Consider the following 18,858-nt stretch of genomic DNA (forward strand, 5'->3'; position numbering starts at 1 on the left):
AATTTTAAATGTTAGCAGAAAATAAAGACAAGTGAATGGTCCAATTGGTCAAGTGACCCTCTTAAATTTCACCAGGAAACCACAAAGTCACTTCTGCCAAACTTTGTAAGATAACTTTTCCTATTTTAGATGTGTCACACCTTAGGATTCAAAAAACTTGCCTTTAGGAAAAAGAAATATGTATGTATACACACAGGATAGCCTAGACAACTATACTAGTGATTTCTGCTGGTTTACCGAAAGGAGCGGTTAATACTTGAATTCTTTTTTCTCTCCTTTTTTTATTTTTTATAACTTTTTGAGCCAATTTTTCATGCTTACATCTGATAATCTGAACTAATTTGAAGACACCAATACGAAACATAACATCTATTGTTGGATTCCTATTATTTTGTTAGTGAAATTGTGTGTCGTTTCTAATGTTTTAAATTTGTTTTTATTTATTTATTGGATACAGGGACTCACCTCACAGTTCAGAACTGTAGCGGTCCTAATGTCTCAGCCTCCCCAGCACCATGCTCAATTATGGGGCAGCAAGGCATGTGGTATGGGGGAATCGAACCCAGGTCCTTGCGCTTGCCAGATGGGCACTTAAACTGCTGAGCTATCTCCCTAGCCCCTGTTTTTTAAAAAATATTTTTTATTTGTTTTCAAAAAAAGAATTTGCGTTCATTACACATAATAATACATATGACATGCTTAGTAATTGGTAATACAACCACTGGTGTCTGGAACATGGAATTAGGTCCATAGATTTCATATCATGTTAGAAAAGGAGAAGAAAAGCTTATACTAATAACAGGAACACCTATTTTTTTTTCTATTAATTTAAAATACACTGTTAAGACTTGCTCAAAGAAAGATTAGAATCTTGTGAGTGAATTGATAAAAGCTACATCCAAAAATAGTCAACAGACTTCTACTCATTACTTCAGACTAAATTATTCAAATTTCATGTGAGGTGTGTGGAAAATAAGTCGGGTGGCAAATCTCTGCAGTCCTAACGAGTAGCTGCAGAGCAACCACTCTAAAAACAATTGCTTCCAATTACTTGTCCTCGATTATCCTCTCAGCCTTCAGAATCTCCTCAAGGGCATTATGATGTTCCCAAGGCAGACGACCGACCGACCGGTGGGAGTGGGACTGGCTGGGTGGCTGCGTTGACGGGGTGAGGAGTAAACTCAGTGTGACAGAGCTGAAACTCTGCATTATGTTTTGCTCTCATAGGGTCAAACCACACAACTATACAACCTCAGCAAACAGTACTGTTGATGCTGGGTTTACTACAGCAAGTTTTAACTTTAATATCTTGTCAATTTAATATTCAACAAAGCATGACTTGGCTTGGTTAATGGCAGATTAGTCAGCAGCATATTTAAGATGGAAAGTTACTGCAAAACTCCCTAGTGGAAGACTACTTGGCTGAGGTTTCAAGACTTCTATTAAACATTATGTAAGTGAGAACACACAACTTGGGTGTTTTTAAAAAATTCTTTCAGAAAGCCTTGAACAGAAATAACCATGTCTATAAAGTCCAATATTAAACTCAAGCTCATCTAAAATCATTTGTATATTTTTTTCCAACTGAATCTAAAGACAGAGAGAAAAGAATCATTATCAGTATAGGTCAACATTATTGGATTTATCTTCAGAATAGAAAATTTTGGGCCAGCAAGTTAGCTCAGCAGATTAAGCATCTGCTTTGGCAAGCTCAGAGGCTGAGGTTCGATCCCTGGTCCCGAGTGCCACGCTGGCCGTGTCCCAGGGGCGCACTGAGCCAATGACCGAATCCAGATGTGTTTGCTGGGGAGGCTGAAAACAGGAGGATCATTACAAGTCCGAGCTGCGTGGTAAGACCCTGTAACAAGTACATAAATGGAAAAAAAAAAAAAAAAGAAAAGAAAAAATAGAGAATTTCGAATTTATCATATTTGGTTCAGTATTCCTATTTGTTTTATATAATTCAAAGTTTAACTGAGCCCATCATATCCAATTATAAGAACGTCTTGGGGACTTTACCTTCAAAACATGTCTAAGAATCCCAGCACTTCCCACTGCCTCTATGGCTACCACACTGGCCAAGCCATCATGGCATCTGGCCTGGATCTGCACAAGTCCCCCTCTGGATCCCAGCTTCCATCCTTGTCTGCCCAGTTCCTGAACCACACAGTTCAAAAAAGCTGTTAGAACAGAACTTTTGGGTACACTGGAGAAAGAAATTCTGATATGTAAATAAATAAAAGGACAAATCAACCTCTAAAAGAATATGGCACGATTTCTCTGGACACAGAGACACCTGAATCCTTCCTTTCAGGAGGATGGTGTTTCTCTCAGTGCTGGGGATCAAACCTAGCATGTGATGTATGCTAGCTAAGCACTCCAACACTGAGCGACAGTCCTCACCTCCCTCCTTCAGCAATCTGACTGGAGAAACCCCCAGCTGAGGGTCAACTAGCAAAGGTGGCTGCCACCTCCCCTAGGCCAGGTTCCACCCTAGTCACTGAGCTTGGAGTCAGAGGGCTGCCTGCAGGTTGCTTCGAGGCTTGAGTGACTGCTCTCTTTTCTCATAAGCCCTAACCCCAACCCACTTATTTCACCTCACTTGTTTTTAAAACCTGAGCTGGTTTCAACTTCTTCTAACTGAAAAACACAAAACTACAAAAAGCTGGACTAACCAAGCACCTTTAATTCCTTTGGGAACAAAAACTAGAAATATAATTTCTCAAATTCGTCCATGGTTGTCAGAGCCTCACACATCTTTAAATTTTTCAGAGCACATGAGAAACAGATTTTCAGTAAAAAAGAACACTGGTTGATGAGGGTTTTTCCTACAGTATGTATTTCATTTAAAATACAATTTATCATTCCTTTGGGCAGTAAACAAGTAAAATTAAAAACTAAAATTGAAAACTAATGAATTTCCATTTTCCCTTGGATCGTGCTCTTAATTCACAGTCGATTATTTTACTAGCTGAACAGATGACTAAATAAAATCTGTTAATAAATGCAGCTAGAGCGTATTCAAGAAAATAAGCAATACAAATTAGAATAAATTTGATCTTCTGCTCATCATAAATGTAATTCTCTACCATATGGGTCTTGCTGGTATGTGTATATGGGCAGTAGATGGGAATGTGAGGGGGAGGCACCTCCAACGGTGACCCTGAGGATCTCACCAGGAGAGAAGTCTTAAAGAAGAGCCAAGATTATCTGAAAAAAACGAGGATAGGATGACCTCACAGTGAAAAGATGTGGTCCAGGGCTGGAGTGCAGCTCTTGGCAGAACACATGCTTAGTAGGTGCAGGGCTGGGGTCTCCATCCCCAGCAAGGAGGAAGAAGGGAGAAGGAGGAGCGGGGGAGGAAGGAAGGGAAGGAAAGGGAGGGGAGGAGGAGCAGCAGCTGCAGCCCTGAGGTTTTCGGGGATCAGGCTTCCTGCCTGTGGACTGGGAGCTGCTAAGCAGCCATCATACATACATTCAGGAGCATGTGTGCATGTGTGTGCTGTGTAAACACGTAAATGTAATGCGCACGCGCGCGCACGCACACACACACACACACACACCCCTCCTGGTGCTTCTGCTCCCATTAGTACCCTGACTGGTAGAATATAAAACCTGGGATAAAGCATTAATTTACGTTCTCTCTCCTTCAGTGTTCCGGAAGCTACCTCACGGCAGAGAACCAGTGTCTCTCAGTTCCATATTCCAGACCACCAGTCTACTTAGGCCCAGCACATACTAGGGGCTTAATAAATGTTTATTTAATTAATGTAATTAAATGAAGGTAATATGGCAACGGGGCCAGCCTGTACAGTCTGAATGGAAGAAGTAAAATCATGTCAGAAGTGACTGCCATCCTATATTCACAATTCCTTAAGCTACATGGGGGAAAACTAACAGTAACATTCACAGTTGCTGGCTGGTGGCACAGCCTGTGATCCTGGCACTTGGGGGACAGACGCAAGAGGGTCAGTGCAAGTTCAAGGCTGGCCCAGCTGTGCAGTAAGCTCAAAGCCAGCAAGGAATACACTAAGACCCTGCCTGAAAAAACTAAAAAAGTAACCATTAGTAAGCTCTTACTAGATAAAAGATGATGCAATAAAATTTGCTTTCCACATATTATTTCATTCCCAGGCCAGAAAATCCTGTGAGGGGGATCTTATCCCCTTCACAGATAAGGAGAACGAGCCACGGATGATAGAACCAAGTCAAAAGTCTCAGGCTGTATCCAAGTGATCGATAAAGGTGTCTCCTCAGGCTGTCTCCACTACTTCGTAAGTACTCATAATTGATTTCTATGTCCACCGAAACACCGGCAGGAACAACAGCAACATGCTTTTGCTAGAGTCACAAGTGAAGTGTATATCAATTTAAGAAATACTTTTTAATCTCCATTTGTGACAGTATCACCCCCAGCTGGCTTCCATGAAGCACCTTTTTTTTTTCTCTCTCCATAATAGCAGTAATCTATCCCAATTCTGTTTGTACACGACAGAAATCCCTCACTAGTTAATCATAAGAAGAATTACTGATAGCTCTTGAGTCTTCTGGAACCTACAGAATCTGGCTGGGATTTCAACAGGTCAACTGTACATAGCTAGGAGAAAAGTTCATCCAAATCATAAGTCCAAATCAGCCAAAGGACCACAGCACCGCCTTCCACCACTGAATTCTCATGGCCACAGGGACCAGGTGCCAGCATGCCTACCACACTGGCCCCAAGGCCCCAGCAGCCTTGAGCCATAGCCACCAGGTCTCTTCTGCACATGGCTGCCCCCTCACCGGCACATCTGTGCCTCTTGGGTGCGTCTCATGTGTGTGCAAAGGGGTTAAGGAAATGAGCAGAACCTGTCAAGATCCCAGGACAGGGCTGGGGAGATAGGTCAGCGGTCTAAGAGCCTGCCTGGCAAGTGCAAGAACCTGGGTTTGATCCTCAGTACAGCATGCGGTGCTGGCCCTGGACCACTGAAACTGGCTGGGATGGCACATGCCTGTGATCCCAGTGCTGGGGAGACTGAGACACGGGGTCACTATGAGTCTGTGCTACATAGCAAGATCCTATACCAACTAAATAACTGAATAAAATATTTTTAAAAACCCCAAGACAGTGTCAAGTCAGTCTCGGGATCCCTTATGTGGAATTTCTCCCAGATGCCTAGAAGATGTGGGCAGTATAAGAGAAACGATATCCCCAGAGCCTGCTTGGGGACTTTCCACCATATCCACGCTGCATTTCCCAGACACGACATGTAATTTTTATTTTTTGCTTTTATCTTCTTTTTCTCTTGTTCTGCCCAAGTTCACTCTGCAGAGCTGGTTTCTCCCATACCCACTCATCTCTCACTTTTCAAGTAAACTTCTGCTGCCATTTTTGGCTTGTCTCATCTAATTCTTTATTCAAAGCAAGAAGGACCTTGTTGAGCCATTTGTAAAGAAACTACCTGGTAACAGCTGCAAGGTGTTCTGAGTCCTGGCCACAGCAGCAGAAGGAAATAGCGCAGAAGGGGCTGGTGGAGGCGCCAGACGAGCTCAGCTGCAGCGCCTGCCACACACCAGAAGCTTCCACAACTTTTTCCCTTCGCAACCTCTGTCCGCAGCCCCCAACACACATTTTCAATCCGCATTCTTCCATTTCTGTTGCCACCACTGTTTCCCCTAGACTACTGCAAGAACTGATCAGCCTACCCATTTCTGTTCTCAGTTCCCAAGAAGCTGCATGTTAGTCAGAATCCAATAAAAATGGAGCTAGAGTTATTTCTTAAAAACTGTTTTTTCTTAGCTATAGTAAGCTTTACAACATACTATTTAAGCAGACCTTTCAGTGAGAATTGAAGGTACTGGAAAGATACCTAGGGGATACATACATCCGGATGGCTAGGAATGATGTCAGAATTCAACTAAGATGGCTAAGATATATTTATATCATCAACCTAGCATCTCTGGTTAACTATGACCACTGCAGGAAAAAGTGTCTGTCTTTGCTATAAAACCAAATAAGGCCAAGAACCAGGCATGAGGTGCATGCTTTATAATCCTAGCAGTTGGGATAGCTGCGAGTTTGAGTCTAGTCTGAGCTACACAGTAAGTTCAAGTCCAGCCTGAACTATACAGAAAGACCTTGTCTTTAAGAAAAAAAAATCACATAGACCCAGAATCAAATCCTAGCCCTGCCACTGCTAAGCGGCAGGCTTGCCAGAGGAGTTCTGTTGTTTTTCATTGCTGTTTTTTAAATTTCTCTGTACTTCAAGGTCCAGTTCAGACCTACTCAACTATGTGATAGACTGGATGAAAACATCAAATGGAAATACCTACGTAAGCAACTGACCCTATTCAGGCAAATAGGCAGTGAGTGGCCTATAGCCCCGTATCTTTGGCAATAGCTTTCTAGAATTAGTTCATAACAATGATTAGTATCTCTTGCGACAGCTAATGAAGAGCAAAATAGAAGGGACCACAAACACACAGGAAAAGGATGCACCAGCAAAGAGAGTTGAGTTAGCTCAAGGAGAACAGCATAGGCCACGGAGCAACCAGAGGTAGTTAAGGCCTCTGGGGACCTCGAGTCTAAAGTGAGTTCTAAGAAAAACCAGGAAAACAAAACAAAACAAAACAAAAAACAACCCAGATTAGTTTAAAAAGCTTCTGTCTTACATGAGCCCAGTGATTTGCCATTAGTGTCTCAGACCACTGTCCAGAGCCTCTCACTCCCTAGCTCTAACCACATGCAGGAAAGTGTAGAAACAAGAGGCCTGGGGAGAAGCGAGCAGCAGCAGGCAAGGAAGCGTGCACGGAAGAGCATCCGTGCTTGCTTACTTTCATTCTACATCCTGGAGAACGTGCCGGGACAGTAGCGTTCTTGCCCAAATCAATAGGATCCCAAGTTTGGGTCTCTCTCCCTCACAGAGTTGGAGGACAAGCCCACAAGGTAGAACACATACAGGCAGGCACCACCTTCTCTTCGGGTGACACTCGCTTTCACCTCCAAGCCAGGAAATGTTCCAAAGATACCTCTACTTTGGCTGTTGCTCAAGTGTATTGGGGCTGGGGCCAGCCAAATAGCTCAGTTGATTAAAGGCTGGATCCCTGAGCCTGCCTCACCAGCCCCGCCCCCAGGATGAGCTGAAACAGCAATTGAGACTGGGCATGGTGACCTGTGCCAGTAATCCCAGCTCTTGGGAGCTATAAACAGGCAGATCACTATGAGTCCAATCTAGTAGTGAGACCCTGAACACCCTGTAGACCCCTGCCTAAAATACAGAAAAAGAAAATATATGGGGGCTGTGAGGCACTGCAAATAAAAGCAGAAATACTTTCCTGACATTTCTCATACATTTGGCTCATGAGCTGACTCGCTGGATATACCTTTTTAGAAACAGGAACTGTATTAGTATCCATATGCTATGATCTGAATGTCCCTCAAAAAAAGGGGGGAAATTTAGTTTCCACTGATTGTACTGGCAAATGGGACCTCTTAAGCCACCATTAGGCCAAGAGGGCCCCACCTGAATGAGCCTCGGAGCTGGTTAACTTGGGAGATGGCTATCTTTGGAGTGACTCTGTTAGGAAAGCACCCCCACGCATGTGCCCCTCCTCTTTGTATGGATGCCCTCTGCCACGCTGTGCTATAGTGAGAAGGCTCTCGGCATGGACGAGATGTGGACCTTCCGTCTTGTACTTCTCAGCTTTCAGAACTATAAGAAACCAACTTGTGAGATTTTGTTACAGCAGCAGAAAACCAATTAACAGTGACTCTAGCATGGTACTAACTTAATTTAGTACTTCAAAAAATGGACTTTGCTGGGAGTGGATTTATATGTAGTTTTACAGACTTCTTCTACAAGTATTCTAATGAACAAGCATGTGGCTCTGATAACCCTAGTATGAGAAATGGGACTTGGCTAGTGACCAAGCCCTATAGTGCTTATCACAAGACTCTATACAAAGCCAGTGATGAATATGTCGTTATGATCACTAAAGGCCACACATTCAGTTTTTTATTTTTATGAGCTGAAGATTTTTGTTCATGTGTTATCTGAAGGATATTCTACCAAAAGAAGGTAAAATATGCGTAATCCACAATTTACTCTAGCTTCAAAAGGCAAATAAGTTGTTTACAGCCAGAAACATGTACATTCTTCCAGGAAATCAGCAGACAAATGATAGACACTATATAAACACCTTCTGTATCCCTGTACAACACACAACTTTTCTGTATGTTAATCCATTAATTCCCAGCTAAAACACCTCTTAATTTTCTTATTTAAAGATCATTTTCAAGGAACTCTTTATAAAAGAAGATGTATAAAAGATTTCAAAGCAGATAAAATTTCTAAAGCTTGAATATTTATTCCAACCCACACATACACCAGTCTCCTTTTTCCCAGAGATAATGAGGAATAAAGATATTTTAGTATACCTTTGAGGAGAGTATTTTCTTGAAAAGCAGTCATTCAACAAATATTTTTACTAGGTATTGTAGGTACAAGGATAACAGTGACAGGTATGTGTGTCATAAAGATCCTTGTACTAGACTGCAGGGCAAATAGCAAGCAGGGATGTACATAGAAAAATGATGCAAACATACATAATACCACAACTGCAACAAGACCTCTAATACAGACGTACACAGAGAGGCTAAGAGCATGTAATGTAGGGGGCAGCTGAGAAAGCAACTCGGAGGAAGTATCATCTGCTACCACAGAACATCGTAGGCTGGGGCCTCTACACGTCACAAATGTCTTTCTTTTCTTTTTCCATAATTTTATTGAAAGACAAATAGCAATGTGACAGTTTCAAATGAAATTGGTAGGACAGTTTCAATAATTAACACATTGCATACTGTCTTCCTAGTGGTTATTTGCTATATAAGATGCAGACATGATATCCTATTTACAAACACTATTAGAACAAATCCCTCTATTCATTAAGAGAATGTAACTATGTATCTATCCTAACCATTTTGAATACACAGATACAAAATGGGCATTCATTTATATATCCCCTTTTTTGTTTAGTTCTGTCATTTGAATATTATAGGTGTGTAAACTCAGCAAAATATTCTAAGAGAGTCCAGTAATCCATAATAGTATTGGGTCTTCCACTTGACTGGCAATGTCAGAAATTGTTGACCTGAGTCCCCTACAGCTCAACATAACAGCATGGCTTTACTTCTTATACTTCGTTTTGTATAGGTCTTGCTTTGCCTTGGTCTTAACCATCCAGCAGAAAAGTACAAATGTCTTTCTTACAGTTCTGAAGGCTGGGAAGTCCAAAATCAAGCAGCTGGCAGATCCAGCATCTTATGAAGGCCAACTTTCCGTTCATAGACAGCCATTCTCTAGCTGTGTCCTCACAAAGCAGAAGTGGCTAGGGAGAGCTCCAAGGTCTCCTCTGTGAGGGCACTGGTGCCACTCATAAAGGCTCCAAATTCTCTCTCAACCCCCCCTCCCCGATGCCATCACACAGGAGACTTGGTTGCAACACGGATTCTTTGGAGGCACACTGACCGATAGCACTGGCCAACTATGAGAAAAGGTGAGGGCAGGGCCCCCGATGTGCCAACCCACTTCAGATGTCGGGTTTTGTAGGTGTAAGGCAGGAAGCAAAAGCTATTTTTCTCATTTTAAATTCATCTTGGAGTTTTTAAAATTTAAAAACCTGCCTTCAAACTAAATATGCCATTAAAATTTTATGTGGAGACAATAAAAAGTTTTAGTTTTAAAAATGTGCAAATAGCCCTCAGGGATATTTCTTGGTTTTTATTTCAAGTAAATGTGAGCACCTGACATGGCTACCATGAAGAGCTCGGAAGAGAACTTCCAGAGGATCTAGTCTCTTCTGCTCACTATATACTTCTGCTTCCCTCCTTAAATTTTTAGCTTTTCATATAATAGGACCATCAAAATACACAGAACAGAGTACGAACACACACAGAACAGCGCTCATCATGCGGTACTATACAGCTCTACAGTCCCCAGGCTCCCGCTCCCCACTCCTGTAATCCACAGCAGATCCTGCGAACACCCGGGTCCAAGTCTGGTGCAGACCATTTCCTGTGCTGGCACTCCTATTTCCTCACAGTGGAAGCTGACCTTGCTGATAAGAAAGGGCTTGGCTACATTTAGGAAGTGTCAGAATCTGATTACATGTAGTCCTGTTCCCAGTTGTGCTTCTCACCATTCTGTTTGCCTGGTTTAGGATCAGGCAGCATGCTCTACGACACTGCAGTCCTTTTCCAAGGGTAGAAATCCTCCACCTGTCTGCATGTAAACTTCGGTATCGCTGCCAAGAATTTGGAAGGTCTTTCAGCACTAATGAAGTAACCATCTGTCTTAAAGATTGTGGAGTTTCCTGTCAGTAAAATAGTAAGGAGCTATACTGAGCTCCATGAACCATGCTAGTAAAGTAAATTTTCAAAGAAGTGGTGTATCCCAATATCCCCAAACAGAAACACACACACACACACACACACACACACACACGAAAGTAGGGGGAAAACAAAATTCAGCAATTTGGGGTAATCTTATCCAACTGTGAATACCCTAGAATTTTATAAAAGTGCCCATATTAAACCATGGTCTAGAATCAGAAGCTAAATTACCATGTTCATTATCCTCAGGGGGCAGAGAAATATGTACTTTGGAAAATATTAATAAAAAATGAAAGTGGATAGATCCATAATCTCTGCTACATCAAAATCTACTTGACACATTTAACTTCTGCTAACATAATGGGGACTAAACTTAGGTCCTTGTGCTTGCCAGGCAAGTGCTTATGCCACTGAGCTATCTCTCTGGCTCACTAAAGTAATGCCTAATAAAGTACATATTTTGCTTTTTTTCACTATTAAGTTTTATATATATTGTCCAAGATTTTGTGACACATTGATGATATGTATATGTTATGGCTTGTGTCTAGGTGTTCTCCCAAAGCCTTATGCAGTCTTCTTCTTCTTCTTTTTTTTTTTTGGTAGAACTGGGGATTGAACTCAAGCCCTTCAAGCGCTTATTCTACTGAGCTATCTCTCCGACCCCTATATCATCTAAAATTTTGAAGGATAACCCATGCAGCTATTTTTGAATCCTGGGGTAGGGTGTGGTGCTGGGACTCAACCCCAGGGTGAGTGAACTTATACCAGGTGCAGTTCCTCACTGAGCTACTCCCCAGCCCACTATCTTGGATTCTTCTCAGGAATGCTGCTCTTGAATCCTGCATGACTGGGTCATTCTTGGTTCGCTGAGATTTGCATCTCCCCGTATGCAATGCAAGGCCATACTGTTTTCACTGATGTACTTGCTCACGGATGAACAACTTACAGACTCTTCTCTGATTTTTTTAGCAAGTGCTCATCAGTGAATCTTGTATGTAGTTTCTAACAGCAATTATTCATTTCCTAAGCAGATACTTTAAAATATAATTGATATTTTATCTTAGAAGATGCAAACCAGGAGCTGTTCTAGGCTTACTCAGTTTTTAAAGCACAGAGTTTTAATTGTTTTAAGCATACTGTCACAAGTTCATTTAAAAATGAATCAAAAGATCTGGTGGGTTTACTGGGAGACTAGTCTCTAAAGTTAAGCAGCATTCTGCCATGGAAAGCTAAATAAAATCCAAGTTGGGCAGTGAATTTTACCCTCATCAGAACTTAAGGAGAGAGATTTCTGAGGCACATTGCTACAGGGGTCAAGATTTGGGCTAATAAACTCTTCTGAAGTTTAGCTAATTTCTCGAGAAAAAAAACCCAATTGTACTCAATTCAACTTTATTGGGTCTAAAAAAATAATTTGGTCACTATCTTTCTAGGCTTGTAGAACTAAAGGATCCCTAAAGCTACTGGCTCACAAGGTTGTAAAATACAAGAGCAGTGTGCCAAAAAGTCCCATTTCTGTACAATGAACTCACAGAAATGAAAATTCAAGCCATAATGCCACGTCCAGTCACACTGAAGAAAATAAACACTTAGCTACAAATCTAGCAAAAACATACACAAGACCTGCATCCTTAAAATTACAAAACAAAACACCCATGGAAGAAATCAAGGAAGATATAAATAAATGGAAAGTTGTGCTGTGGTAATGGGTCAGAGGATTTAACCCGGTGAAGTAAATTCTCCCCAAATTGATCAATAGCTTTACTGCGGTTTGTATCAGAAACCTACCCAGACTTTCAGGAACACAGATGTGCTTGTTTCAAAACCACAAGGAAAGGCACAGTACCTAGAAGAACTACAACAGTTTCGATAAAAAATAAAATGAACTGTCACTGTAAACTACATAAAGGCTTAGATATAGCTACTGTGCTCCAGACAGCGTGCTTTTAGACTCAAAACAACAGGACACAATTCAGAAATAGACTCACATGAATATATCCAAGTGACTTCTGCCAAAGGTGGGAAGGCGCTCAGACAGCTGCTTAACAATGGCGTTGAAACACTGGACATCCATAGACAGAAAACATAAACATCAACTCAAACCTCACCCCTTCTGCAAAAATAAGTAAAAATGCCTGCTGGTGTGCATGTAAGACAAACAGCTGCTTCTGAACTTCTTCTCAAAGTAAACGTGCACTACTCTGTAAGGCTCAGTAACTGTTTTCTTGGGTGTTTATTAAAAAAAAGAAAAAACACTAAAGTTCCCATAAAAATGTATACAGCTTTCTTCATAATATCCCCAACTAGAAAGTGATCCAAATGCCCTGTGGTGAGCAGAAGAGTAAACAACTGTGGCATCCACACCAGGGAATACTATTCTGTAATAAAGATAAACTCTGTGTACACAGGGTAACTTGGAAAGCTGTCAAAGAAATCCGGTTACATGAAAGAAAACTATTTTTAAATGTCATACAGGACAGTATTCCATTTACATGCTATTCTCAAAATAACAAAATCACGGAAATGGAGAGCAGATGAGAACCGAGGAATGGCCGTGGGGACTAACAGGCAACACGAGGGAGCGCCGCGGGAGCTGCTCTGTACCAATACTGCTCAGGGCGGGTCTATGAGTCTACAAACTGGACGCAGTGCAAACACACACATGTTCATGTAAAACTATCAAAATCTGGCTAAGCCAATGGATTATATCATTGTGAATTTCCTGGTGATGATTTTGTGTATCTCGGTTACTCTTCTCTCACTGCTGGGACAAATACCTGACACCCAAAATGAAGGAAGGAAAGGTTTATTTAGCTCGCAGTTACGGGAGGTTTCAGTCCATACTCAGCTGGCTCCAAGGCAGAGTGGCATGTGGCAGAGAACAACTTTCCACAGTGGCGTGGCGACAAAGAGCAGACAGCAAAATGGAGGAGTAGCGACACTGGCAACAGAGAAGAAGTCTGTCTCCTTTAGGCTGCATGCAGGCTATCCGCCCCAGACTGGGGTAGTACTCACACCCATCATCCCAGCAGCACTCACACCCATAATCCCATTGGATCATGAGTTAATCTCGAACTCTAGAAGTCCGCCCCATGACTGTATGGGGCTTTGGGGGGACAACTAGACACTAGCCATAACAGTGTTATAGTTCAGTGAGATGTTAGCATGTTACCACTGGAAGAAACTAGGTGAAGAATACATGGGGATCTCCCTGTATCAACTGTTAACGCTGCAGGCGAATGAGCCATCTTTTGAAATATTTTTAAAGGCAAAAGAAAAAACAATCTGGTATAGTTATCTTTATTTTTACAAGCAAATAAATAAAAGCTTAAGTAGTAAATGAATTTGTTTAATTATACAATTAGTAAAAACACTGATCAAAACTAAAACTTAGGGGGCCGGGAAGATAGCTCAGTAGAATAAGCCCTTGCCTGGCAAGTTCACGATCCTGAGTTCAATCCCCGGTACCACAAAAGTTAAATAAATAAGTAAATAAATAAATAGTAAAAATAAAACTTAGACCTCTGAATTTTCCATTATACTATATTCCTTAAAAATAATAGTAATAATAAATCACTACTGTTCATTCTGAGGGTTTTTTCAAGTTGTCGAAGTGTTAGATGAATACATGTAGAATAATGCTAAGGGAATAAGTACTAAATTTAAATATATGATTCCATCTTAAATTTAATAAAAATTCACAGAAAAGTTATACACTTGTCACATTCTTCATCTGAACATAACAAGGCAAATTACCTCATTTAATATGGAATAACCCATAAGAAAGGAAGCTTTTATTCAGCTACAGAGACATAACAAAAATTGCCCATGCTGAGAGTCCCATATTAAGGGCAGACGGCTGGCCACCAAGAGACATGGCTTACCCATCGACTGGCCCCCGAAGACTCAAGAGGTCTAGATTTGGTTCTCAGCGTGACATTACACAGCACAAGGTGGGGCCTAGCATGAGTCACCCAGTCATTGGAGGTGGCCCTTCAAAGGGGACCATGGGGCCCTCCACCTCCCTGTTCTGCCCCTTAGGCCCTGGCCGTGAGGTGAGCAGCTTTGCTCCTCCACATCTCCCTCCACCACCTGCTGTTCATTATGGGCACTAACTAGTGAGGCCAAGAACCGAGGACTGAACCAAACACGTGGCCAGAATAAACCTTTTCTCTTTCTAAACTGATTATGCCAGGTATTTATCACAGTGATGCAAAGCTGACAGCTGTCACCAGATGCTATCATGCGACCCTCTCCCCACCCTCCCTGTGGCAAGCCAGTGACACAAAACACTGCAGGAAATATGGGTCCTTTTCTTCAGAAATGAACGACATGGCTACAAATCTGACCCATCTGAGATGCAATGGCTTTGCCTTCAACTTGAAAGTTATTACTCTCATCACCTGTGGCTCAGAAGTGACAAAGGCACTGGGGGAATACTGAATCCAGTTTAAAAGTATAGTCCGGCAACTAAACACCATAAAAACACTCGCAAGTACTACCCAAGGGGTGCTTCCATTTGCCCTGCCATGAATTTCAATTATACAGACCCTCATTTGCATTCTGGCAAGGAGGATGGATTCTCAGGTTCTGTTTACCTAACTCTGAAGATGGATTCATTTATTTTTTGTATTTTAGGGAAGGGTCTACAGGGTGCTCAGGGTCTCACTACCAGCTCGGACTTGTAGTGATCTGCCTGTTTACAGCCTCCCAAGAGCTAGGATTACAAGCGTGCGCCACCACGCCCAGTCTCAATTGCCCTCTCAGTATACCCCGGGAAGGGGGCCGGCACGGCAGGCCCAGGGATCGAACTCCTGGCCCCTGTGCCTGCTTGCAGGCACTTGAATCTGCTTAAAAATTCATTTCTCATCATTTTATATTATGGCTTCCTTTTTAAATTATAGCCCCATTACCTGCCTATATCACATGCATGGGATGAGATTAAATTTGCCAGAAACTTGCCTTTTATCATGCATTACAGAAACATGACTTAGCTTATTTTCAGAATGAGATCATCACGATCTTTCCATAGCTTGATTTATTTATTTTCTTTTATGCATTTTCATACAGGGCCTACAGGATCTCACTACACAGATCGGACTCCAACTCAGTGATCCTTCTGTTTTCAGCCTCCCAAGTGCTGGGATTACAGGCATGGTCCACCACGCCCAGTCTCAATCGCCATCTCTGCGCACCCCGGGGTCAGGACCAGCATGAAACACCCAGGGATCAAACTCCAAGGCTGCGCCCGCCCGCCTAAGCAGGCACTGTAGTCTGCTGAGCTATCTGGCAGGCCCCATAGCTCGTTTATTTACACTAATTCCACTTCAAAATCATTCATCATACATGCAGAGGACATAAAGCACTTAATCCCTTCCCCAAATAAACATCCCCACAAACCTGCAATAAATCTTAGTCTGATGTCCAACACTGCAGCATGTTTTGGCAAAGACAGCAAAGCTCCTGGCCGCCTCCTTCCCCACCATCACCCCCATCCCTCTCTTCCTTGGTCTCTACACACTCCGAGCACCTTTTTAATGTTTTGTTTTGCATTTTACCTAGAGAGCTTGCTACTTGGTTGCAACATCATTTCTGCAAAGCCTTCCCCAACTTCCTGTGCAGTACCCTTTCCTTGCTTATGTTCCCAGGACACTTTGAACTCAATACTCCAGAACATGTGAAGCTCAACTGAAAAATACTTCCATCCATGTTTGTCACCCCTACTTGCCCAGGACATCTTAGTGGGGACCACAGGAAAGCACCCAACATCACAGAAGATTATGCGTTGAGCAAGTGAGATTACTGACAGACCCCAGCCATCGCATGCCAGACTGAGCTGTTTTGTTTTTGGGAAACAAGAGCAAGCCTATTATTCCCTTGGCCTAGGAAAAAGACAAAAGGCAACAACGAAGTCTAGAACTATGTCCCCCCCCCCCCATCTCATCCAGGCATGGGTCTCCCATCCATAGAGAAAAATCTGGAAAGAAAAGCCCAGGCTCATTCAGGATCCTGTACATTAATAGCCAAGAAGCAGCAGGACACACGTTTCTGGTGGGTGAAGCTAACGGGAAGCTCCACCGAGACAGCAATGCTAAGAAAGGAACCCAGTCCTCAGCCAGCAGGAATCTCTTGAAGAACCCCGAGGCTGAATGCCCAAGGTGCTTTGGACACTCTGGCTAGACTGACTTCTCCGGCCTTTAAGAAGGACAGAGGAGGAGGAGGAGGAGGCAAAGAGCCTTTTCTGACGAGAACCCTAAGATAATTCTTGGAAACAAATGAAAATTATTTAGAAGTGTGTTTCCATATTGTCATACTTAGGGTAGGAATAATACTGCAGTATTACACACACACTAGTGTGCACACGTGTCACATTAAACATTAACAGAAGATATTTCTTCCCTTTTTGAATGATTACTGTGTTGTGAATTTTCCAACATCTAGCAGCTGCTAATACATTTACCTCTGTATGGAGCACCATATATCCTTCTGGATGTCACAGGCCAAATGTTACTGCACTGTGACCAGTAAGATACCCTCAGAATGCCACCATACAAATGGGCCACAGTTTAATTTCTTATTTTATATGCACACTTACATAATTTAAAAATATATGCATATTCCATTTTGTCCATCAGCAGCAGTCTCAGGCCTGCTACTCTTAAGGCATTGGCAGAAGGATGCACTTTCTTCCACTGATTCCCAAATTAACTTTGTTTTTGGCAAAGAAAACACAAGACTACGGAAGTTTGAGTTCTAAGAAAGGGTAAATAACGCAATGGATTTGTGTCATTGGATTGAGGAACTAGAAATTAAAACATACTCATTCTACCTTTGATTCCCTCAAGGTGTAGAGAATGGTGTTTTACACACTATAGCATCAACTTAATGCTTTAAAAATATTTTTTGTTTGCTCACATGTATTTATAATATGTTCTGGTATTTTGTTGCTTTATGCCTCTGCTCCAGCCATCAGTCCCTGGGAGGCCAGTGGCCATGGGAAGGATTCTGGGTTTACCTTTAGCTGTGTGTGTGATGCTGGGGACTGAAGCCAGGGCCTTGTGTGTGCGAGACGACAGCTCTACCACTGTGCCACACCTTCAGTCAAATAAACACATTCTGATTTACATTAAAGTAGTATCCGAATTGCATTTTGACATCTATCCCGGCTACTCAAGGATTATTAGTTTGCATTATCTGTGTCAAGGCAAGACACACAAAAAAGAACTTGCAATAAACTGTCTCCCCTGAAGTGACTTCATGGCTGTGGTCTAGAAGGACACGAACATATACCTGAAGAACCTACGAAAGATGAGTAAAATTCCAGATGATTATTAGTTCCTTTTTTTCTTATCAGGATTTTAACATGCTCTACAAGCACTGCTTCTATAATAAGAAAGTTACATAAAACCCAAGATATTTTAGTAGTTCAGTAGAAAACAGGCTTAAACAAGGAGGGAACGGAGACAAAGAGGAAGCCATGAAGAAACTATAGGAATCGAGAGAGTAATTATTGGGGAAGAAAACAACATTGTAGAAAACATAAATAGGTCTTGATACTAGATAAAGTGTGAGGAAGAAAAATGACAGGAAAATTATAAAAGTGTAGTAGGATGACAAGTCTGCTTGCTCTATTCTTTTAAACATTTAACAAATTCCCTCTTCAATACAAATGCTTGTGGGGTACTGGTGCCATAACAATGGTGGAGAAAATGAGAATGGACGGGTATTTTCCAAGGGAGGAGCAGAAACTACTGGTGGCCTGGAAGTGACTGGATTGAAGCAGAGTTTGATCTCTGGTACCACCTGCCATGCCCCCCAAGTCTCAGAACCCTGGGCATACTATGCTGGCCCTGAAACCAGATGTGGTACTGCATGCCTGTAATCCCAGTGCTGGGAGGCTGAGACAGGAAGACCACTATGAGTCTGAGCAGCATAGCGAGATCCTGTACCGATAAGTAAAATTTTTTAAAAAAGAAAACAAGACTTGGGTAAACTGAAGACTGAGCAAAGAGGAGTCATCAGGGGAAATGCTGACACAAAAATGAAATTTAGAAAGGGGACTCTTTTTAAAGGCCATATGATAAATCACCTCTAGTCATTAAACCTCTGTGGCCATGATTAACTTGAAATAGTAACTGTAGGACTTACAGGAACTACATGAGATATTATACATGAAATGATGCTAGAACACAAGGCATGATCAATTATTGTCACAAATCCAAGAATAAAAATGACAAAGACGTACTTGCTTCCACAGCACATATACTAAAAATGACAAAAGTGTTGTTTCTCATTATGTGTTTACATTAAGGACAATGTCCTCCCTAGTCATATGCTCTATATCCTAAAATTTTCTCTGTTTTTACTCCCTTGTGCCTTTTACTTGATAGTGCCCTCCTATCAACTTCACCAGCTACTTAAAAAGACACACTAGGGGGCCTGCCCCTTAGCTCAGTTCTTTAAGTGGCTGCTTCAACAAAGCAGTCAGG

At 42.0% G+C, this 18,858-nt stretch overlaps 1 protein-coding gene across 1 annotated transcript in view; it reads right to left on the reverse strand.

The window, feature by feature from the left end:
- The window catches only part of Znf704 (zinc finger protein 704), a 172,448-nt gene extending 170,407 nt beyond the window's left edge, over positions 1–2,041 (reverse strand). The window contains exon 1 of the mRNA XM_004639762.2: positions 2,020–2,041. The gene's annotated coding sequence lies outside the window, so the exon portion shown is untranslated. The remainder of the gene's footprint in view (positions 1–2,019) is intronic.
- Positions 2,042–18,858: the final 16,817 nt, after the last annotated feature.

The sequence above is a fragment of the Octodon degus genome, unplaced genomic scaffold (genome assembly GCF_000260255.1).
Source record: "Octodon degus isolate 3935 unplaced genomic scaffold, OctDeg1.0 scaffold00114, whole genome shotgun sequence".
In the NCBI taxonomy this organism is placed as follows: Eukaryota; Metazoa; Chordata; class Mammalia; order Rodentia; family Octodontidae; genus Octodon; species Octodon degus.